The sequence below is a fragment of the Lissotriton helveticus genome, chromosome 7 (genome assembly GCF_964261635.1).
Source record: "Lissotriton helveticus chromosome 7, aLisHel1.1, whole genome shotgun sequence".
NCBI lineage: Eukaryota > Metazoa > Chordata > Amphibia > Caudata > Salamandridae > Lissotriton > Lissotriton helveticus.
In genome coordinates this window covers 1,617,538,729-1,617,555,314 of record NC_136068.1, presented here as the reverse complement: position 1 = coordinate 1,617,555,314, position 16,586 = coordinate 1,617,538,729, and the positions used below count along the sequence as shown (strand labels likewise).

Below are 16,586 nucleotides of genomic sequence, written 5' to 3'. Positions count from 1 at the left end.
CCGAAAATAAGTAATCCAATAGAGACTTCTAGCTGCAGATTCCATCCCTTAGAATAGATACCCAAGGTCTGCAAAACTATTTTACACTAAAATCTTCTGTAGGTCCGTCCAGGAAGTAGTGTTTTGTGAATGCGTGCAGAGGCGCCCACGTTGCTGCCTGGCAGATGTCTAGAACCGGGACTCCGAGTGCTAATGCAGTGGTTGCAGCCTTGGATCAGGTGTAATGAGCAAGCAAGCCCGTTGGGGTGGGGGTTTGCTTCTTGGCCAATGCATAGCACATCTTTATGCAGAACACGTTCTATCAGGAGATGGTCTGCAGCCTTTTCCTTCTTTGCTCATACATACCCCATGAGGAGTTGGTCATCCACCCAGAAGTCTCTTGTGCAGTCAAGGTAGAACGACCATGCTCTTTTTGGGTCCAGAAGTCAGAGTCGCTCCTCTTCTTTAGAGGGATGTTGTGGAGCGTAAAAAGTAGGTAGGGGGATGGACTGGCCTATATTAAAAGGAGTAACCACTTTCGGCAGAAAGGAAGCTCTACTGCGAAGAACCAGCTTGTCTTGCTAGAAGTTGAGTTATGGAGGCTAAGATGACAGAGCCTGAAGTTCACTGACCCTCTGGGTCGATGTAATTGCCACCAAGAAGGCAGTCTTGACGGTAAGGAGCCTGAGAGGACAGCTTTGGAAGGGCTCAAATGGACTAGATTAAGAGCCCACTGAGGTATGATGAAGGGGAAGGAGGAAACATATGTTGCTACATTTGAATTACCTTCGTACAATAGGGGATTTAAAGAGAGATGCCTTGTAAGGCAACCGCAGAAAGGTTGAGACAACAGAAAGATAGCCCTTGGAGGTGCCCAAAGCAGAGCCCTGCTGGACAAGGGGAAGGATAAAGAGAAGGACATAAGAGAGAGGAGCAGAAAGAGGGTCAACTCAGTTTCTCTGCACAACATGCCACAAACTTGCTCCAACGACAGGTGTATAACTTCTAGGTGGAGAGACACCTGGTGCCCAAGATAACAATGCAGAGTTTGGGTAGAAGATTAAAAAATGTTAACTGTCATCTCAATCTCCACGCAAGAAGGCGGAGCTTTGAAAGGTTCAGGTGGATAACCTTCCCCTGCTGCTGCAACAGAAGTTCCTCTCGAAGGGGCAGCCTGATCGGAATACCAAAGCCTCAGAGACTAGTCTGGAGCCATATGGATGACTTGGGCCCAGTCGTTCCTGATCTTATTGAGAACTTTGGGCAGGAGTGGCATGGATGTAGAGGCATACAGGAGGCATGGAAACTCCGATGTGCAGAACTGCTGACATTGCGTGTGCTCTGTGATGGCGAACAGATCTAACCAAGGCTCACCCCGCTGAAGAAAGAGACTTTAGACCACCTACGGATGTGGAAGCCATTGTAATCCGCTACGCATCTTAAGCTGAATTCATTCACCCTGGCATTCAGAGAGCCTGCCAGAGAAATGAACTGCTGTTCCAGCCATGTCCAGCGACGGAGAGCCTCTTGACAAATGGTCCACGACCACATCCCCGCCCTGTTTGTTACAGTAACACACGGCAGTGGTCTTCTCCATGAACACTTGTACTAGCCTTCCCTTGATGGAGGGTAGAAAGGCATTTAATGCCAGCCAGTTTGCCCAGAGCTCTAGAAATCTGATGTGGAGTCGGGAATCCACCAGAGACCTCTGATCTCCATCTCTCTAAGATGGCCACCCCATCCCAGGAGAGACGAATCTGTCACCACTGTGAGATCTGGTTGATAAAGGGAGAAGGGTCTGGCTCGGGACCAATCGCGGTTTATTATTCACCATTGCAGAACATTTGCAGTTCACTCCGAGATCTTGACCAAGTCGAAGTGATTCCCTTGATTGCGGAAATACTGGATCCCACTGCAGAGCCCGCATATGCCAGTGGACATGTGTTACAAGCAGGATGAACTAGACTATGAGTCCCAGCAGCCTCAGAATCAGTCTCACCAAAATCCAGGATAGAGGCTGACACATCGGTATCATAGCCTGAATATTCTGGACTTGTTGCTTTGGTGGATAGGAATGAAACTGTACCGTGTCCTGGACAGCTCCGATGAAAGGGAGTGTCTGAGATAGAGTCCGGTCTGACTTTGGCTAGCTGACAGTGAACCCCGACAAATGCAAGCGGTCTGCCGCAATGTGGAAGTGGGTGGCGAAAGCCTGGGGTTAGCCGCCTTCAACAGGCAGTTGTCGAGATTGGGGAATACTGGCAAATCTGATCTGCACAAATGAGTTGCAACCACCACTATCACCTTGGTGAACACCTGAGGATCCCTGGTAAGGCCAAAGGGGAGCACAGCAAACTGAAAGAGCTCATGGTCCATCATGAACAGCAGGTCACACCTCTGGGCAGGCAGGACGTGAATGTGGAAGCATGCGTCCTGCAAATCCAGCGCTACCATTGAGACGTCTGATTCCAGGGCAGGTAGGACTTGAGCAAGCATGATCATTTTGAACTTCTTCTTGAGGAACACTTTAAGAGGGTGCAGGTCTAGACAATGACCTCCGTCCTTCTGGAGCACCTGAAAGTAGCAGGAATAGCATTGGCACCCTCTTTATGGCTGCCTTGGTCAAGAGAGCCGTCACTTCCTGGTGGAGCAAGGTAAGATGGTCCTTCATCAGCCTGTGGAAAGCAGGTGGAATGGTTGGTGTGGTAGGCACGAAGAGGAGGGAGTAGTCCCTTCAGACAATTAGAAGATCCCATCGCACTGATCTTATAGACCTCCAGTAGGGCTGGTGATGGTGTATCCTGCCTTCAACTGGGTGTCCGTGATGGCAAGAGGGCAAAGTATCCAAAGGAGGCTGCAGCCGCCGGGTGGGTGGCTGGCCCGCCCGAACTCTTGCTGCCGGACCCACAAGTTGTGTTGGTGCTGCATCCATGACCACGCAGAGGCAGGGAAGCTTCTGCGCTGTGGTGGTTGGGAGGGTATAGACAGCTGGAATCCCTTTCTGTGGCCACAAAAGAAAGACAGACTGAGAGTGGCAAGGGGCCATGGAAAAGGCCAAGGATCTGGCCGAAGCCCTGCTGTACTTCAAGGGCTCCAGCTCCGACAAGGCAGAAACCAACAAAATGCATACCCATAAACGATGCTTGGATATCCAGTGAAAAAAATAGTTGTTCTCAGCCAGGCATGGCGCCGTAAGGCCACCATCAAAGAAACTGCTCTGCACAGAGAGTCGGTGGTATTCAGTCCACATCTGATCGTGAACTTAGCTGCATCTCTCCAGTTAGCAAAAGCTTGGAAAAGTACAGTACGGACCTCCTTCGGAACCAAGGGCAGCATCTTCACAACCAAATCCCATACAGTATGGAAGTACTGTCCCAAAAAGCACATGGTGTTCACAGACCACAGTGCCAGGCTGGTGGAAGAAAACTTCTTGCCTAAGATGTCCAGCCTCTTGAATTCCCTATCTGGTGGGGTAGAAGGGAATTTCCCCAGGAGTTACACAAAGCGGAGGCTAGGACAACCAAGCTCTTTGGGGCACGGTGTTGTATGAGGAAATTGGGGTCCTCTGGGGCAGGGCAGTGGCGAGGCAATCTTCCAATCTTCCACGTTCACAGGAGCCCATGTGCTGGGCTTGGACACAGTCCCAAGCAAGATGTCTGTATGGGCTTCCTTAAATGGGAGAAGCAGTTCTGCGGGGTCACTCCCGACTGAAGCACCTCAGTCAAGACGTTAGTCTTGACTGCCACGGAGGGTAGTCTAAGATCCAGGACCTCAGCCACCCTTCTCTCCATCATTGTAATTGAGGCTCTCTCCTACAAAACCGTGGTAGGTGGAGAAAGCAGGCCAGTATCAGGAGAAGTGTCTGGTCCACTGGCCTCGGCCAAGTCCTCAGACCAGTCGATGTTGGTACCCGAGGGCTGGTATTCTTCAGGCTCCTGGGACCCCCTCACATAGGAAAATAGCTCTGGCCTGGAAGGCATGGCTACAGTCGGTGACAAAGTCAGCATAGCGACCCCCTCTGGCTCCGTGTCAGATCAGAATGGGGATGGCACCGCTGGAGAGCATCAGCAGTGCCGGGACCGGTGCCGGTCGAGATGGTACAAGTGTCGTCAGCCCGGAACGATCGGTGAATACAAGGGACCGACTGGTGCCGGGGGCGGAGCTGCCATTGTGGAACTAGAAGGGGCCCCTGGCGTACATGCGGGGCCTCAATGCACACCGAAGGGAGTGGGCCACTCAAATTTGAGGAGCATGACCTCTTAAATTTCCTGAAGTTGAGCGGGGTAGCTCCAGCTCCTGGAAACTTGGGGAAGTGCGGATTCTGCCCAGGATCATCAGCGGAGCCTGGCCTTGAATAAAGACGCTCCCTCATCTGAAGAAGACGACGGACGGGGCAAAGTGAAAGACCTCTTTCATTCTTGCTTTTCTTCTTTTTGTGGGACCTAAATAGCAGAGTGTCATTCCTGAACAACTACAGGAGCCATCATTCCTCTTCCATTTTCCTAGAACACACCCCCCTCGAACCTCTACGGAATGCGGAGGAGGTAGATCTTTCTCCTACCAGGCTTCGAATGAGTGGAACAAACTCCCTTGTAAATTTTGATCCACCAAATCGTTTCAAGAATTCAAGAGCAATCTTAAAACTTGGCTCTTCTGATCTCCTGTTGTTCTTAAAACTGCTAATCAATTTAGCTTCTCTACTGGTGCATACCCTTCAGTAGGTGGTATGTGCACAATACAAATCTCTTTAATATAACATCCCACATTATGACAATGTGCCAGGGACTGTAAAATCTTTGGGTGCATATGTCTTCTTAACTGCTATAACCTCAAAATTACATACTACAGGATCTTAACCCAGTGAGACATACTTCTTGACGATAAGGAGTATGTTACTTGCCCTGTAAGCACCTACTCGTAGTGTGGTGTGCTGCAGAGTTGCATGCTATGAAAAGTCCTAACATCTAGTGTTGGGTCCGGACTCTGCAACTTGTTTTTCTTCAGGGACGTTTTATAATCTGCACCATGCGTCCTTTCTCCTCCCCATGAGGTACTGCGCATGTTTAACTGCTTTGTTCGATTTTTTTTTTTTACCCTTGCCATATACAGAGTGAGGATATAGCCTAACGTTTGCTGTTGAACATGCTGTATTTCTGTGGTTTTCTCTCATCATCTAATACCTGCCGGGGAGGACGCATGTGAATCTGCAGCACCACACGCTACGAATAGATGCTAACAGGGATAGTAACATACTCCATTCATAGCATGTGTTGGTTGCAGATGTCTGTTGGTGTACTGTGATGTCTCACCCTGCCTCCGCTATGAGTGAGTAGGTTTGGCTAGTTGGGTACCTTCTCGTGAGGTACTAGTGATAGCTCTAGCTATGTCGTGTACCACGGCTGTCGGTCCCAAGTAGGAGCAATCAGTATTGGGGTAACTGAAGTCTGTGAGTTTTCTGACCACGTATGGAATGAGTGGGAGAGGAGGAAAAGAGAAAGCAAACATCCCTGACCAGTTCATCCATGCAGCGTTCCCTTTGGATAGCGGGTTTGGGTATTTGGATGCGAAGCTTTGGCATTTTAAATTCTTGGCGGTGGCGAGCAGATCTAGTGTGGGGGTTCCCCATTGGTGCAGTAACAGTCTGCATTTCCCGCTCGTGGACTTGGAGTTGTGTCCGCAATAGAGTTTTCCTGCCCTGGTATATACTGTCCCAGAAGGAGGCTCTTTTGTTCATTTACTCATTTACATAGGGTTTGTGCAAGTTTTGACGGTTTTTATTTGGGGTAGGGGAAGGGCGGGGGGGGGGGGTGGTTGAGGAGAGTTTTATATAGCAAGCACAAGGAGATAATGGAAAGTGCACTAAAACTTTTCAGGCACTCAACCCTTGTCAGAGTTTTATATAGCGCAAACTTGACCCGAAGGTATCAGAGCACTTTACACGAACACCAATTGCATTACAAACGGACACATTAATTTTGTTGGGTACAGGAACATTAAGTGATTTGCACAAGAATCAAAGGATGTTGAGCGTCCCTGCTGAGACTGGAATCCAGCTCCCCAGCTTTGAGGTCAATATCTCTAGCCATTACGCCACATCCTCAGTTGTATGGAATGCCCCCTGTTTCAGAATGTAATACATGATAGTCATATTGTCTGTTCCTAGAAGGGCATTTTCCCTATAAGTTTGTTAGGAACGCTTTGAGAGCCATATAGATGGCTAGAAGGTCCAGTATGTTGATGTGCATTATCTGTTATTATCTGTTGTGAGGTCCAGTGTTCCTGAATCACAATGTCCTTCATGAGCACCCCACCCCATGAGTGATGCATCAGTTGTGATCGTCACCTGCGGAATTGGGCCTTGAAAGCGGTTCCCTTCAGTAGGTTTGAGGTGTTCCAACATTGTAGTGCCTGATGGACCTTGGGTGAAAGGGTGTCCTCCCCCCCCCGCTTGCGGCCATTGAGATGATAAACTTTCTTGGAGAAGTCTCAAGTGTAGTTGTGCATGTGGCACTATCGCTACGCATGATGTCATCATCCCTAGTAGGTGTATCACTTTTTTGACTGGTAGGTGGTGATGTGGCTGAAAAAGATCCATTTGTTTCTGGGGATTGAGAACCCCTTGCAATTGGGGTAAGTCGGTCTCAATACTGAACTGAGTATTGCTCTTGAGTATGTTTGTACCTGGAGGTGTTGGAGATGTGATTTTGTTGCATTGATAGTGAAGCCCAATTGGTGTATTAGGTTGATTGTATTTTGAACGTCTATTAAACATTTGTCTTTGAATGGAATTGTGATCCGCCACTCGTCTAGATAGGGAAAGACATATGTTTTCCCTTTGTAAATTTGCTGCTACTAGTGCCAATCATTTTCTGAACACCCTTGGGGCTGTTACTCCAAAATGGTAGGACCTTAAATTGATAAGTATGTCCACGTACCACAAACCGTAGGTATTTGCAGTGCGCCGGGTGGATTGGAATGTGGGAGTAAGCGTCCTTCAGGTCTAATGCAGTCATGAGATCGCCTTTTTGTAGTAGCGGCATTACAATTTGAATTGGACTCTATGAAAGTATTCGGATTGTATGTAGCAACTGAGGTTCCCCACCAGTGAAAGTATTGTTGCAGTAACAGTGTGTGTATTTTCTCACTCGTGAACTGGTTGCTGTGTCCTGCTGAGCAGATTCGCAATGGAGTTCTCCTGCCCTGGTATGTATTAGGCCAGGAGGAGAATCTTGTGTTTGTTTGCCTGTGCTGGCTGTGACAGTTGTATGGAATGACTCCCCTCGTTTCAGAATTTAATACATTCCAGTCATATTGTTTGTTCATAGAAGGGCATTTTTCCCTGTAATGTTTTTAGGAATACTTTGAGAGTCATATAGATGGCTAGAAGCTCCAGCGTGCTGATGCAGGTCCAGAATGGGTCGTTGTGAGATGCCTTACATTGGTATGAGGAAATGGAGGGAGTAGACTCCTTTGTTTTGATGTTTGTGCTTTGGTGCTGGCGTAGTACCATAGCTGTTCACGCGCTCTGGTCTTTTTACCCAATTGGTATTGAGAAAGTTTTCATCCCTTCTCGGCACAGAGGCGTGTTCACAGTGTTGGCATGAGCCAGAGGGCTGCTGTGATGTACCGCGGCGTGGGTAGTTAAAGTGAGTGTAAGATCTTCTTTACACAGGTTTCAACAGTACCCACGGTATGTGGAGTCACCTTGGTCCTTGTACCAGATACAGGGATCAGCCTAGGCAATATGGCCCCCTCGACCTGCACCAGAATGCGTTTGTCCGCAGTGGATGAATCGGAAGCAACTTAGTGGGGGCTGGTGATGGCCACTTGCCTCTCTTTACATGTCGCTGTCGAGCAAGAACTTCACCTCAGCCGCCAGTTCCATGGTGTGTGCCAGGTGTCGATGCCTAGGGTCTGAAGTGTCTTTCTTTTTGAACAATGCGCAAGGCATGCACTAGTCTTCTTGGTACTCTGGAGATAGGCACAAATTACACACTTTGTGTGTACCAGAGTGTGTGTATTTGGCCTTGCACCGAGAACACCATCGGACGAGGTCCTTCATTATCTCCATCACCCAGAGACTGTCATTCTTAACGGGAGTGTGTGTATTAGGTGCCAGGTATTCAGTCCCGGGCACCTAGGATCAGTGGGTGTTGTCTACTGGATCTCCAGTCACTTCTTTTCTGGACTGTAGGCTGCATGGGCATCGAACGCTGCAGAGCTACGACGCAGTGTGTCCGAGCCCGATGGCAGAAAAAACTTTCTAACAAAGGATCAGTTGAACATGCACAATACCTTGAGAGGAAGGAGAAACTATGCACGACGTCGCTCATAGAACTTCCTAGATTAAAAATAACTTGCAGAGGCCGGGTCCAACACTAGATGGCAGAAGTATACATAGCATGTGTAATTGCAGGCAAAACATGCTATGAATATGTATTGCTATAATGTAAACTTTGCAATAGTATATACAAGTGATGAGAAAATATACACTAAACAATCAAGTCTGTGCTTGTTGGATCCCAAGCGCAGGGGTCCTAGCTTATCACAGGAAATCCCTCCGTTGTGCTTCCTGTGATGACCTGGTCGGACTACCACAAGCCTGGGTGCTGGTCGTCTTTTTTATACAAAGATAAGCGCTGCCTGAGGGCTTTTGAAGATGTAACACTTATTTTGATACAAAACAGTCAGATGGCGCAGACCGAACATGGTGGACATGATACCTGTTGGGTGTAGTATTCCCATGATAGGAAGATACCGCAGCAAACCTCTTGTTTCACCAGGGTGAAGTCTGAGAAAACAGAGATTGTGTTGCCATTATGTGTAAGATCCCGCTTCTCACTTGCCAGTCTAAAGCAGTGTCCTAATCTTTGAAATTTCCCTTTGCGATTCAGGAGAAAGGAAGGCAGTATCCTATTCCCTTAGTAAGAGTAAACCGAATGGTGGCACCCATGCTAACTTAATGTTAAAGACAAGGGCGGTTGATAACCTGTTTCTGCTACCCGCTTGTTGAGCATAATACAGAGCAGCAAGGCGCTTTTCAATTTATGGGATAGAGGATCCGACATTGCCGCGCTGTAGCTCTTAATATAGTACGGTTTTATAATTTTTTTTTACAGAAAGACGCCTCAGGCCTTTCACCTTGTGGGCTTGGCAACTTCAGCCTGCTTTGTTTCTATTCTTCATTATATTGTCACACTTTGAGGAACCTCTGTACAACAATGCGCGTGGGTTTATCAGTCCTGGCGACAGTCACGGAGAGCTGGCCTCATTCATCCGGCGCAGTGATGAGCAGGATTAAGTGGCCGATTCCTCTGCCAGTAATCAGTAAATGGATTAATTAGACTTCATTCTCTGTAGCACACTCAAGGTAAAAGGATTTAGGAACTTTTCCTGTCGCTACACCCGTGCCGCCTTGTGTGAGCGAGAAAGTGCAGGTCGAAAAGTGAAAAATATATCTGCAGAAAAAGGAAAAGTATATCAGAAGGCAAGAGAAAATTAAGAAATGTATGCAGAGAATCCGTTTGGCCGGCACTTGTGGGTTCAGTTGATGAATTGGAAGCAATAAAAACCCACAACAATGCCTTATCAGTGAAACCTTTCGAAGATGTGAGACTTATTTTGATACAAAATAGTCAGATGGCGTAGACCGAACATGGTGGACATGATACCTGTTGGGTGTAGTATTCCCATGATGGGCAGATACCGCAGCAAACCTCTTGTTTCACCAGGGTGAAGTCTGAGAAAACAGAGATTGTGTTGCCATTATGTGGAAGATCCCGCTTCTCACTTGCCAGTCTAAAGCAGTGTCCTAATCTTTGAAATGTAGGCTACTGGGAATAATGGGGTGTCCTGGGGCTCTCAGCAGGGGTCTCAGAGCCATGGAAACTTGCTCTACCACGAAAAGGTGAGGGAAGTTGTGCATATCAAATATGTTAGCAAGCAGCTTTTTGATCTCTGCCAGCTTTCTAAGATTTGCGGTTTCTGGTATCCCCAAAATGTACAAGTTACTTACCATCGGTAATGCTCTTTCTGTTGGTGGATACTCAACCTAACTGCAGATTCCTCACCTTTTGAATATTCCCCAGGCGTCTGAATGGATCTGGAAAATCTTCAGCAGTCCTCCTGAATGCTTGTAGGTGGCGTTGCATTTAAGTGCCACCCATGCACACAAATATCAGTTGCTTTCTAGGCTGTGCCCCCAGACACAGAACCCATTAGCAGATTGGCAGTGACTAGTGTGCCGATCTCAACACCTGAGACGTTGCTAGACTGAGAAAAGGAGCCCAGTTGACAGAGCCAGGAGGTTCAGAGTGGAATCTGTGTTTAGATAGAGTATCCACCAGTAAGAGCGTTATCAACGGAAAGTAACTTGTTCTTCTGATGAATAATTCTAAGCGTAGATTCTCCACCTTTGATAGATACCAAAGCTGTACCCTCTTGGTAGTGGGTCTGCGAACTGGCTCAGACCAAAACGTCCTGCAAGATTGAGCAGGCAAAGACCCTTCCAGGCAGGGGTACTTTGTGAATGTATGAAGGGACGCCAACATAGCAGCCTGGTAGATATTCAGAACAAGCCTAGGTAAATTGGCAACAAGGGAAACATTAACAAATACGTTAGAAATTGCTTAAGTGTATTTATATGTGCTGAAAAGGGACACGTTGATCCAATTGATTGGAACAAAACAATAGGAATGATTCAGTCATTGAAAATAAAAAAAATAAAAAAAATATCAGATTGAACCAGGGAAAAAGACCAGGCATACACAGTTGAAGATATGATGGCGGCGTGGCTTGCGCAAGCAAGATGGCGGCCGCGATCTGAAATCGCTCCACCACACACCCAAAATAATCCTAGTATTAATCCTGCACGAATGCCATCCGGCTGTCTCGGGCACAAACTATCCATGGGGCTATCGAAAAGGTGCCACTAGCCCTGGTTGATAGGAGATGATTTCAATAATGTACTAGACATGACATTAGACTGCTCTACCTCTGAGGGGCACCTCAGCTGCCAATGGGGCCTCACTGCTACGGGCATACACTCCAAGTCTGCATAGACAGGATTCTACGCACACCGAATATGTTACCCTATGTAACACAGGTGGAATATATGGGCAGAACGCACGTGGACCACGACCCTCAATACATCACTTTAACATGAGATACGCCGCACTCTACAACCCAAGCTTGGCGTCTACAGCCTGCCTTGCTGGAGGATTCTCCGTTTCGGTCCTCCCTTAGCACTGCAGCTGAGAATTTGTTTACACAAAACGCTGGCACGGCGTCGTCGGCACTGCTGGAGTGGGACGCCTTCAAGGCAACAATATGGGGCACCAGCATGGGGCTAGGCAGGGCCATGCAAAAACAGGAAAACAGGAGCATCGGGTGCTGGAGCAAACACTGCTGTCTCTGGAGACACGGAAGGCTTCCGATCCCTCCTGCTCTTTCAAGCTATCAACAGTGCGGGGCCATCACTCCATGTTATTAGAGAGGCTGAGATGTTTCAATTATGTGGCGCATTCGACTAGGATGCACACCCTATCGGACAGATTGGGGTATTTACTTGCATGGCTGGTAAGGCAGAAACAACCACGGGGTCCCTCTTTGCTCCTGCTTTGCTTGGGGTTTATGAAGAGTCTATACATCTAACCCAACTCCCTAACTTTGTGCGAGGCCTCCCTGATGACTTTTTTTTAAACTGGAAAGGGATCCCACCAGACTAGTCTCCCATCGGCCGCTGGCATTATTGAAAGCAGATTATAAAATATTGGCAAGCCTGCTGGCCAGTAGAATCGCAGAATACATACCCCAATTGGTACATGAAGAACAGAATGGGTTTATACCAAACAGATCCACATCTCAACCTGCGAGTTATTAAGGATCATGCGATATGCGCCTTCAACCTGGCCCAGATCTGGCAGTATGGTACTGGACTTGGAGATGGCCTTCGACACATTGGAATGGCCTTATGTATTCAATGTCCTGCCTTGGTTTGGCCTCGGATCAGATTTCATTTAATTAATAAAATTATTATATGTCAACCTGAAGAGGAGAGTTAAAACTGATCGTGTACTATCAGAGCCCATCCCGGTTTCCAGAAGCACTCGTCAAGGCTGTCCCTTTTCTCCCCTTCTTTTTAGGTCGAGCCTAGTGCAGCGCACACACTCTGCTCTAGGAGAGGGCCTATTGGAATCCCTCCAGACTTTCGCTAAACTCGTGAGTTTGGCTTTTTATTTTCCACACATTATATTGGCCTTTGCGTGTGGCTTTCAAAAATAAAAGCACGCAATTGGCCAAAGGCGGGTGTATGTCCCACCTGTTAAGTAAATGTTCACTCCCACGGCCTCCAACTGTAGGGAGCGAGCAGAGGCACGCAGGGTGCCATCTGATGTGGATCATATTACAGATTAGTGCGGTCACTTTCATTTTCGCTGTAGCGCTTGTTTTAAGTCTCTGGGCACACTTTTCTTTAAGGAGTTTCTCTACGCATAGGCACGACTTGCGCTGCTTCAGCTGATTGTACATTTGGAGTGTCACTACTAACGCTCTCATTACGCAGATCCTGATACTTCTAACAGTGCTGGTAACAGGAGTGAACTAGCCCATGTCGGGATTATAATACATTTTGCGGTAACACATCATGCCCGTGCTGTTTCACGTGCTGTAAATAAGCAACGTCGCCGGGTGTAATAACGGGAAAGAACATGTTAAAATCGGTATGATAAATCTGCCTTTCATTACAAAAGAACTCATAATACTCTTACCCTTGCAGTAAGGCAACCACGATAATGGTATTTCCAGGTCTAGGAAATAATGGAAATGATTACTGGTCACTCGTAATGAAGGCCTATGCGTAATAATGTTTGCTCTCTGCGGTTTGATTACTTGATGGATCATCATCGTGCGGTTGTTTCACTGATAAGGCATTGTTGTGGGTGTTTATTGCTTCCAATTCATCAACTGAACCCACAAGTGCCGGCCAAACGGATTCTCAGCATACATTTCTTAATTTTCTCTTGCCTTCGGATATACTTTTCCTTTTTCTGCAGATATATTTTTCACTTTTCGACCTGCACTTTCTCGCTCACACAAGGCGGCACGGGTGTAGCAACAGGAAAAACCGCAAAGTTCCTAAATCCTTTTACCTTGAGTGTGCTACAGAGATTGAAGTCTAATTAATCCATTTACTGATTACTGGCAGAGGAATGGGCCACTTAATCCTGCTCATCACTGCGGCGGATGAATGAGGCCAGCTCTCCGTGACTGTCGCCAGGACTGATAAACCCACGCGCATTGTTGTACAGAGGTTCCTCAAAGTGTGACAATATAATGAAGAATAGAAACAAAGCAGGCTGAAGTTGCCAAGCCCAAAAGGGGAAAGGCCTGAGCCGTCTTTCTGTAAAAAAATTATAAAACCGTACTAAATTAAAAGCTACAGCGCAGCAATATCGGATCCTCTTTCCCATAAATTGAAAAGCGCCTTGCTGCTCTGTATTATGCGCAACAAGCGGGTAGCAGTAACATGTTATCAATCGCCCTTGTCTTTAACATTATGTTAGCATGGGTGCCACCATTCGGTTTACTCTTACTAAGGGAATAGGATACTGCGTTCCTTTCTCCTGAATCGCAAAGGGAAATTCTACATTTAGAGCCAAGAACAGCTCCGCTTATGTGGCTGGGTGTCCACATAAAGATGCTTGGCAGGTGGATATGGTTTTTTGCAACTTACAAAGTACCAAAGGCGAGACCTGTTCGCTATGCCGATACTTGTTTCAGTAGCTATTGAGCCATTGGCTCTAGCTCTCCGGACATCAGCAGCTTCATGTGGCATCCATATGGGTTAGGATACAGACGCAATATCACTATGCTGACGACATTCTTCTGTAACTTCGTGACATCAGGGAAGTCCCTGACACTATATCTACCATACTTAGTCAATTTGCCCATCTATAGGGAGTGTGGGTCAACTGGGAAAAGTCCAGCACACAGACCCTACGCTTGTCATTAATGGCACCCCAGTTATTTGGCAGCCAAACATGTTCCGCTACTTGGGCATCAGGTTATACCACAGCGACCGAGATCTCCTGGAGGGTAATCTTACTAGGGCACTGAACTACTTGTCTTCACAGATGGCCTTCTGGAAGACGCTGGCTTTATCAGTGGCAGGTAGGGTCTCACTAATTACGATGATAGTGCTCCCCCGCCTTCTTTATTATTTCATAAATCTGCCCTTATATTTATTATCTTCATTTTTCAAGCTACTTGAACAAATGCTCTGTCGTCTCATATGGAGCAAGTCACATTGCAGAGTTGCACTCACGAAATTGTACCCATCAGGCCAAAGGGGGTTGGCCGTACATAACCTGGAGCACTATTACATAGCATCCCAGCTTTAGTGGGTGGCTCGTTGGGTAGAGGGCAGACATTTATCAATCACAGCAATAGGGGGAACAGCATGTTCAATACCTATTATTCTTTCTATCTTTCACCCCTGTAGCAAGAGGAAAGGCCCTTTCTCTTTATTGCTGCAGGTGGCCTATCACTGCTTTTGCAGAGCGCTATTCCTCACCAGACTAATAAAAACCATATGCCCCAGTGATTACCGTACTCTGCGCACCTAGAGGGTTCCGCACCACTACGGAGACTGATCTGGGAGATTGGCATAATGCAGGTATACATACGTTGGGAGATCTGTATCTCGATGGAACGCTTTTACCTTTTAACGAACTGGTACGAGCAGAAGGTCTGCCCTCAGGGCACTTTGTAATATACGCCTCCTGGACAAGATCATTGCAAAGCAGATGGGAGGACATCACACAAGAACTGCAGGCAAATATGATTCTCCAATATATCCATGTCATGGGGAACAGCAGCTATCTCACTCGCTGGTTTGCGGACGCACTATGCCTCCACACGACAGTAGACCTGTCCTCCTTACGTACGAAATGAGAGACTGATTTAAGACGCACATGCACGGATACTGAATGGTCCACGAGACTAGTAAGCCCTGTACACATCCAGCGCAACGCCAGATTTAAATTAATACAATTTTACATCGTGCATATAGAGCATATCTCACCCCGGAAAAAATAAACTGTTATTTTCACAGGAGCGACTCGCACAGCCCCGATGTAATAATTTAGATGCAGACATCACACACATGCTTTGGTCGTGCCACAAACTGCAACAATACTGGGAAGGAGTGACAAAACATCTGTGCGAATGCACTGAATGACAAACACACACTCCTGGAAAGGATGCATACTGGGGCTATTTCCTAGAACCAAAGCACACAGAGCCACAAATCGATTTCTCGACCTGGACCTGGTAGTGGCTAAAAGACTAATAACAAAACGCTGGAAGTCTCAGGATCCTCCGACACTGCTGGCATGGACCCATTCAGTTGTTAATTGGACTTTTGCGTGCACCATTTCATGCAGCCTGCCATGACAGACTGCATGAGTGTGGGGGGGTTGGTCCCTTAGAGTGGCACAATACGTGCAGCAGCTCTTAGAGACCGTCTTTGGTGCACTTGCCCTAGGTACCAAGGTAACATTTACTAGGGACTTACAAAGGTGCCTAAGGCCTTGCCAATAAGGGAACAATTGAAGAGCTACCTTGTTTTTGGAAAAGAACAGTGGCACTGGGGACGTGGTTGGCAGGAACCCACTGTACTTCAGTCAAAGTTGCATCAAATAACACGCAAACAAATGGGGTGACCATGTCAAAAAGGATCACCTTCTACAATAGTGTTGGATAGTTCCTTTTACCTGAACCATACAAGATAGGTAAGGCATTTTTCAACTATGCTGTGTCAATACACACCATAGGGCCTGCATTTCAGTTACACTCTAACTTGTCTTCTACCCTGATCTACAAACATCTGCTCACTCTCGGCTTTTCATTGTTTATGTGTAGCACGATTGTCTGCTTGCGAATTATGTCCAATGCAAACAGAAAATGTTGACAAAAACCTTCAGAGTTTTCCATGCAGATGATGCAATTCTTAGCTGCTATTTAGCCTTTACTTAGAACATAATTTCTGATTTCCAAATAAACCACTCCATTTCTTCTTAGCCACAATTACGATCAGAGCGTTCATTGTCCACATTGAATGACAGGACGTAATTAAAGAACAAGCAAAAAGAACCAGTTAAATTAGAGGTGCAAGACAACCGTCAACACAGCGGAAAAATAGTTACATCATAATCAAGTCTGCCATTATCCAATAAGCCCATGGCTGCAAATCCAAAAAGCCGTCACTACAAAAGCGAAGGCAACAGCTGCAGCATGCTCTAAACCATTGATTCAAATCTGCAAAAATGAAACCCGCGATTGTACAAAAGCACAACATTATATGGATTCTTGGGTAGGCTTAGAAAGACTACTTATACCTCATCACCTTTGACTCCTCCTACATGTCACAGAGTGCAAGGTACATAGTGCAAAAGATGGTGACCAGAGAAAACCGGGGTTGCTATGCATGGCTTCAAGTGCGGATCACAGAATCTAATTCCGCTAAAACTAAGATGATGTTTCGAAATACATCAAGCTGCGAAAGCTATGTTATAAGTACTATACCTCTAAATATGCAGTACCAGTTC

At 46.8% G+C, this 16,586-nt stretch overlaps 1 protein-coding gene across 2 annotated transcripts in view; it reads right to left on the bottom strand.

The window, feature by feature from the left end:
- Positions 1-16,586, bottom strand: part of EMC10 (ER membrane protein complex subunit 10) — a 106,876-nt gene that overhangs the window by 20,558 nt on the left and 69,732 nt on the right. The gene's annotated exons all lie outside the window — the stretch shown is intronic.